The 8679-nt window shown below is 31.0% G+C and overlaps 1 long non-coding RNA gene across 1 annotated transcript; it reads right to left on the minus strand.

The window, feature by feature from the left end:
- Positions 1-204: 204 nt before the first annotated feature.
- Positions 205-4878, minus strand: LOC120360019. Its single transcript, XR_005576693.1, has 5 exons — positions 4743-4878; positions 3643-3865; positions 3358-3516; positions 2980-3257; positions 205-2695 (listed from the first exon to the last, which is right to left on the minus strand). It is a non-coding gene; the product is annotated as an uncharacterized LOC120360019 (long non-coding RNA).
- Positions 4879-8679: the final 3801 nt, after the last annotated feature.

An 8679-nucleotide genomic window follows, 5' to 3' on the forward strand; every position in this document is an offset into this window, starting at 1 on the left:
CGCAACAAAAGTCTGCCATTTTGAATAATGATTATAATTCCGATGAAATTTATATTCCTAAGATGAAAAAACGTCGTAGTAGTAAGTTTATTTTTATTTTTACTTTATATAGATATTTTATATAGTTTCAAAACGTTAGTACGTATAAAATAAAAATTACATTGTTATTGCTTATAATTTTTATTCAAATTATCGAATGATGTAATTTTGATAATATTTTATTTTGTAGCATCTCCATTTGGCATAACAAAAAGAAGACATTGGACAGAAGAAGAACGTAATACAATATTCAAAGAATTTGCAAAAGAAATTGCTATTTCTCAATTGCCATCTGCTAAGAAAATTGTCCAAGTAAAAGATAGAAATAAGTGTTTGGTTAATCGATCTGTTGCTCAAATTAAAACATGGATACATAACTATATAACTGGCAAAATTAAACGTATTTAATTTTGCCAGTTTTTTATTGCCAGTGATAGTTATATGCTTGCCAGTTGTGCAGGTGACTCAGTACAACTACGCGTTCTTGTAAAGACGTGTTCTTAGTTGAATTTTGAGACGATTTTTCCTCTACGAAATTTTTGTCCGATGCTTACTTTTTGAATGATAACAGGGTATAGTTAGCGAACCTCTGCTTACTTCTTGCTCACGGTCTGTAATACGCTAACTTTATCATGTTACAATTCAAAAAGTAAGCGTCGAACAAAAATATCGTAGAGGAAAAATCGTCTCAGAATTCAATCAAGAACACGGACTTTGCAAGGACGCGTAGTTGTATTAAATTACCATGTATAGTTACATGCTTGTCAGTTATTTTTTGTTTTGTTCAATATTTTTAATACTTATGAAATTGTTTATTTGTCATATGTGATGTCTCTATTTAAAAAAAAAAATCAAGTCATGAAGAGCATTTATTGCATTATATTGTCAAAAACACAGAAAGTTGAATTGAGATTACTTTGTATTAATTTAAACAGACTTGTGATGCAAACAGACTTTATAATATTAAACTATGTAACATTTCACATGAGGTCTGTTTTTTTAATTAAACTGACTGCACTACTTCACAGTTCATTCTTTTCTCTTCTTGTTGAAAGAAGGAAGATAAATTCTGAACAATGCAGATTAGAACAATCAGTTCAGCTAAAAAGAATAAACATATTCATATTCTTGACCTTTCAATTGCAGAAGCACTTCCTTTTATAGATATGCACAATTTTCATGGAAATAAACGCTGTAATAATCTGAGCATATCAAATATTTTGCTAAAAATAATTAAGTATTGTATTTATATCAAAATAGTTGAAATGCCTAGTGTAAACGAAGTATTAAGCGATTTAATACGGATATAGTATTTAAGTTGCATTCTAAAATTCTGAGTGTACTGAAAACTTATCGTTTACATTACATATGTATATTCAGTACTCTGAAGCTGATATTCATTGTTGATTCTTATTTCAAGATCACCTTATGTAATGTAAAGATGCTAATACAGCTCTGATTTGTTGATAACATCTTAAGATTGCACTTTGGATAATCTTAATAATGAATTGATTATGAATACCAACCTGATTGAATAATGGAATGCACCCTTAATACGCGCATCAATGTTAAGGGCTTTCTACAATAACTCATTAACTATTAGTTGTAAACGTAAACCGTAAGAATTGACCAATTAGTTGTCGAATATTCTCCTCACATTAGAATGTGATTGATCAATTCTTACGGTTTACGCTTATGAGTAATGATTAATGGCTTATTGTAGAAAGCCCTTGAGTATCAGGTTACGGTTTCACTCGTTTAGGAAATGTGTTTGATGTAGTTTATTTATATGTGATGGTATATTGTTAATTTCAATAATACAATGCGGTTATCGTTTATTGATTTAAAATAACCACCATAAAAGTGTTATGTGAAACAAAATATTTGTACGTTACATATTATATCTTCAATTTAAATAAATAAAAGAGTTTCTATAAAATTCTTAAAACTTTTAATGTAAAATATCACAATTTATGGTTGAGAAAACAAGTTGGATTATGCAATTGAGTGTAAGTTGAAATTAAAATTAATGTATATTACTAAAAAGAAATCAAGTTATCAACAAGTCAGAGCCATATTAGCATCTTTACATCACATAAGGTGATCTTGAAATCGACAATGAATACCAGTCTCAGAGTACTAAATATATGTAATGTAAACAATAAGTTTTCAGTACACTCAGAGAATTTTAGAATGCAACTTAAATACTATATCCGTATTAAATCCGCTTACTACTTTTGTTTACACTAGGCATTTCAACTATTTTGATATGAATACAATACTTAATTATTTTTAGCAGAATATTTGATATGCTCAGATTATTTCAAGTAATGTATTGTAGACAATTACTAACATCGTTCCATAACCTAATATATATGCTGGTATAAACAGTCGAAAAACTGGCTAAGGCAACCAAACATGGTTCAAAAGTGCGTTGCAATGTGTGATTGTTAACCAGATATTGGAAATGTGCGCTAACAGCTTCTAATAGCGGACTGAAAATTTGATGTTCCTCCAACATCGTCACTTATTACATTACAATCTTCTCTCTTGAAGTCTAATTTTTCCAGGACAACTTCGCATTATATCCAATGGCATACGTTTATTGGGACTTGATAGAATTTTCAACAGTTTCTTGATCTTGCCGAGTCGACATCTGACAGAAAATAAACAAATAAAAATATTATATTATTTATTTGAATCGTTAATCAGAAAAACAATATAATACCAAAAAATATATTTCCTTTTGTAATGCTGACAACATTTATGAAAACAATTCTACACATTTGTGTTATATATATTCAAAGCTTTATAACATATTTTTTAATATATAAATTTTTATAGATTGGACCTATTTTTCAGTAAAATAAATTTTTGAAAATTTTTTGGTATATATGCATTTTAATATTTTAATCACAAATAATATTTGTATCTCCTTACTTCCTTCACTGCTCATCTTGACAATCATTCTTCTCTATTTATTTGCTTAGCTGTTTGACTTTATCTCTGTAAACCTGATTTTCTTGCTGAGGACTTTGTGTTGAGTCTACACTTTCAGGATTATTTTACGATTTATTTGGAGACGGTCCATACATATAGTTTAATGTATCCAATAAACGAGCTAAGCTTGGAGCTGAAGGAGATGGACTCTGTCTCAAAAATTGATTCGGCGTAACGTTATGTGGGCTATGAAATCCAGTATTCATCATTTCACCCAGCTAAAAACAAAAATATCAATTATGTTAATAGGATATTACCAATAAATAAATTATCAATAAAAATTGTGAAAATGATCAAAAAGATTAAATAATGCTATACCTTTCTTTGAATATGGTTTAACTGCTGCTGCATCTGACCACGACCTAATTGTCCAGAGTCAATTTGACTCAATTGTTGCGGTGTACTAGTCTGTATACTGACTATTGGTCCCGTATTATGATACTATATTTGATCTGGTAACTGATTCTGCATCTGAAACTATGATAAAAATAAACATATAATGCCACTCTCACCTTTTTCTTATTTTTTTCTTGCATGTTCTTAAATAACTTCTTTATTACATAGTATATTTTAGTAAAATAATTTAGTAGTAAAAGAGCATACCTGCATATTTTGTTGTATTTGTCCAGGCACCATTTTATTCATTTGTGGAGGAACATTTTCTGTTCCCATCTGATTCATTTGAGTTAACGTGCATTGTTTGAATCTTGCCCATGTGGTTTATTCAACCATCAGATTGCAACGGTTTCATACCCATCCCGGCTATTGTTCTGCGTACCAGGAGTATTTATTGATTGCCCGGATCGTTAATTTAAACTTTGCAACACTAACAAAATGTACAGAATGAATACAGTTTGAAGTAGTTATCACTAAGGTGCATTCTTCATAACTCAAAATATTTGTGTATTTGTATGTTGAAACTTGCAGCAATACTTGTGCGCAGTAGTATTTTGAGGCACTACTAATAAAATTTGCATTATCTTTTCTTGCAAATTGGAATAAAGCAATAATGAGTATATTATTGATAGTAGATCATTTTACATGTTTGTAGCTTCCTAAAACGGTTTTGTTTATATTTTTCTCTTTCAAAACAACAGCTTTAGGAAGCTACAATCATGATCTAATATCATCAATAATATACTCACTATTGATTATTGCAATTTACAAGAAAAGATGATGCAAATTTCATTGCATCGAAATACTACTGCGCACTAGATCTTTTTAGAAGGGTAAAGACTATGCACCTTCCATAAAGGCGCCTTTACTGTCAAGTGTCGAGCGTCAAGCAACAGACTTCGTTATTGGCTGCTGCTTGCCCAAAATTCACAGCAGTCAATAAACGAAGTCTATTGCTTAACGCTCGACGCTTGGATGTAAGCCTGTTCACATAGCAGTAAACACAAGACCGTAAGGTTGTAACGTAAGAAATGAAAATTTTTCATTTGCTTACGAGCTCTTAAAACCATGCCTTACAACCTTACGGTCTTGTGTTTATGTATTGTAGAACAGCTTAACTGCACCTTTGTACCGTATAATTATCCAATCACAATCAAAAATTCAAATCCGAAATTCTAAATTCTTGATTGTGATTGGCCAATTCTTGCGTTACGTCTTATGTTACGGTTACGAAAAGTGTATGCTATGCCTTAACCGCATTGTACTACTGAAATTAACAATATATTATTATATATAAATATATTTACATCAAACACATTTCCTGAACGAGTGAAACCGCAGCCTGATACACATGGTTAAGAAAATACAGGTTGTGTTATAAAATTATGCAGACAAATGCAATGCATTATCCTAGTTTATACTTAAAAGGCTTTCTACAATAAGTCATTATCTATTATAGCGTTTTTCTTTGGGAAAACTAGTGCGCTCTGAGTGCACTCTCGCCGCAGGCAATTGGATCTTTCGGTTCGCGCGAAGACGGTGCGAACCGAAATGCCCAATTGCCTGCGGCGAGTGTGCATTCAGTGCGCACTATTAGTAATAAGCGTAAATCGTAAGAATTAACCAATTATATTCTAATGTGAGGAGAATATTCAATGTGATTAGTCAATTTTTAAAGCCTATCCAGACAAATTTTCCTACTCGCATAAACATATGCATAGTGAAATTGGTTGATCCAAAAGCAGATATACATAAGAAAATGGATCAATGGCTGCGTTCAGCAGAGAAAATAAATCAGTAAGCGCTTAGTGATTCTTTAAGAAGATTGGTTCTTGCCCTTAGTTCCTTACAGGATCTAAATATATAAACCAATCATCTTAAAGAATCACTAAGCGCTTACTGATTTATTTTCTCTGCTGAACGCAGCCAATCATTTTCTTTATGTCCTTTCTACAATAAGCTATTAGTTAGTATCACAGGTCATAAGCTGTAAGAATTGATCAATCACAGTCAAATATTCTCTTCATATTCGTCTGTGATTGATCAATTTTTACAGCTTATGACTTGTGATACCAACTAATAGCTTATTGTAGAAAGGCCATTATGTATGTGTTCATGCGATTATGCAAATTTATCTGGATAAGCCCTAAAAGCCTTTCTACAATAAGCTATTAGTTGGTATCACAAGTCATAAGCTGTAAGAATTGATCAATCAACGGGTACGGTCAAGACGATGCTACAAATGCTTTGAAGCATCTTTTGATTGGCCAATTTGTAAAATTCTTTGTTCTGATTGGTTAATCAAACGCTTCAAATAATTTGTAGTGGGACTTTGACCGCAGCCACAGTCGAATATTCTCTACATATTCGACTGTTATTGGTCAATTCTTATAGCATATGACTTATCATACCAACTAATAACTAATTGTAGAAAGGCCATTATGGTTAATGGGCATTCTACAATAAGCCTTTAGCCATTAGTGTAAACCGTAAGAATTGATCAATCACAATCGAATATTCTCACATTAGAATGTAATTGGTTCATTCTTTCGATTAACGTTTATGACTAATGTAAATCCGAATGATACAAATGCTATGAAGCATTTGATTAACCAATAACAACAAGGAATTTTACAAATCGACCAATCAAATAATGCTTCAAAACATTAGTAGCGGCTCCTTGACCGCACCTTAATAGATAATGACTTATTGTAGAAAGCCCTTAATGGCTTATTATAGAAAATCCTTTAAGTGTAAACTGGGATAATGCATTGCATTTGTTTTCATAATTTTATAACACAATCTGTATTTTCTTAACTATGTATATCAGGCTGCGGTTTCACTCGTTCAGGAAATGTGTTTGATGTAAATTCATTTATATATAATATATATTGTTAATTTCAGTAGTACAATGCGGTTAAGGCTATAGTCTTTACCCTTCTAAAAAGATCTAGTGCGCAATTGTGCGCAGTAGTATTTCGATGCAATGAAATTTGCATCATCTTTTCTTGTAAATTGCAATAAATCAATAGTGAGTATATTATTGATGATATTAGATCATGATTGTAGCTTCCTAAAGCTGTTGTTTTGAAAGAGAAAAATATAAACAAAACCGTTTTAGGAAGCTACAAACATGTAAAATGATCTACTATCAATAATATACTCATTGCTTTATTCCAATTTGCAAGAAAAGATAATGCAAATTTTATTAGTAGTGCCTCAAAATACTACTGCGCACAAGTATTGCTGCAAGTTTCAACATACAAATACACAAATATTTTGAGTTATGAAGAATGCACTTAGTGATAACTACTTCAAACTGTATTCATTCTGTACATTTTGTTAGTGTTGCAAAGTTTAAATTAACGATCCGGGCAATCAATAAATACGCCTTGGTACGCAGAACAATAGCCGGGTATGGGTATGAAACCGTTGCAATCTGATGGTCGAATGAACCACATGGGCAAGATTCAAACAATGCACGTTAACTCAAATGAATCAGATGGGAACAGAAAATGTTCCTCCACAAATGAATAAAATGGTGCCTGGACAAATGGGACAATTAGGTGCTGGACAGATACAACAAAATATGCAGGTATGCTCTTTTACTACTAAATTATGTTACTAAAGTATACTATGTAATAAAGATATTATTTGAGAACATGTAAGAAAAAAATAAGAGAAAGTTGAGAGTGGCATTATATGTTTATTTTTATCATAGTTTCAGGTGCAGAATCAGCTACCAGATCAAATATAGGATCATATTACGGGACCAATAGTCAGTATACAGACTAGTATACCGCAACAATTGAGTCAAATTGACTCTGGACAATTAGGTCGTGATCAGATGCAGCAGCAGTTAAACCATATTCAAAGAAAGGTATAGCATTAGTTAATCTTTTTGATCATTTGACCATTTTTATTGATAATAATTTATTTATTGGTAATATCCTATTAACATAATTGATATTTTTTTATTTTAGCCAGGTGAAATGATGAATACTGGATTTCATAGCCCACATAACGTTACGCCGAATCAATTTTTGAGACAGAATCCATCTCCTTCAGCTCCAAGCTTAGCTCGTTTATTGGATACATTAAACTATATGTATGGACCGTCTCCAAGTAAATCGTAAAATAATCCTGACAGTGTAGGCGCAACACAAAGCCATCAGCAAGAAAATCACGTTTACAGAGATAAAGTCAAACAGCTAAGCAAATAAATAGAGAAGAATGATTGCAAGATGAGCAGCGGAGGAAGTAAGGAGATACAAATATTATTTGTGATTAAAATATTAAAATGCATATATACCAAAAAAATTTTCAAAAATTTATTTTACTGAAAAATAGGTCCAATCTATGAAAATTTATATATTAAAAAATTTGTTATAAAGCTTTGAATATATATAACACAAATGTGTAGAATTGTTTTCATAAATATTGTCAGCATTACAAAAGGAAATATATTTTTTGGTATTATACTGTTTTTCTGATTAACAATTCAAATAAATAATATAATATTTATATTTGTTTATTTTCTATCAGATGTCGACTCAGCAAGATCAAGAAACTGTTGAAAATTCTATCGAATCCCAATAAACGTATGCCATTGAATACGTTTACTGAAATGCGAAGTTGTCTTGGAAAAATTAAATTTTAAGAGAGGAGATGAAACTGTAGGACCGCCAGTAACGACGTTGAAGGAGCATCAAATTTTTAGTCCGTTATTATAAGCTGTAAGCGTACATCTCCAAAGTATTTGTTGTATTTGCAGAAGCAATATTTTTACTTATGTCATTATCACAAGGAAGGGTCATATTAACATTATTATTGGAACTCGCAGAAGTTTTGGCTGTAGCGTTATCATCATCCAATATACTAGAGCTAATGTCGAAGGGAAATATAAGGTCACCATTGATAACTACCTGTCTCAGAATTATTGCCACTGCCATTGTTAAGAAATAATTGTTATAAGAATTATGACTACTTATAACATTGATATTAATATCATTATCTAATAATTTACAGCCATTGTCATTTCCATAAGCTAATCATCAAAATTGATATTCGTAGAATTGTTGATATCGATAATATTATCTACTATACTATGATCATTGCCATCGTAGGAGCATATTATCACTTAGTTAATTTTTAATGTTACAATTCTTAACTGCAATTAGTTATTTTTTAAAGACAAACTTTAATTTATTAACTTTTTTCTGAGTTAAAAGTTTATTTTGTAAA

This window comes from Solenopsis invicta, unplaced genomic scaffold (genome assembly GCF_016802725.1).
Source record: "Solenopsis invicta isolate M01_SB unplaced genomic scaffold, UNIL_Sinv_3.0 scaffold_685, whole genome shotgun sequence".
Classification (NCBI taxonomy): domain Eukaryota; kingdom Metazoa; phylum Arthropoda; class Insecta; order Hymenoptera; family Formicidae; genus Solenopsis; species Solenopsis invicta.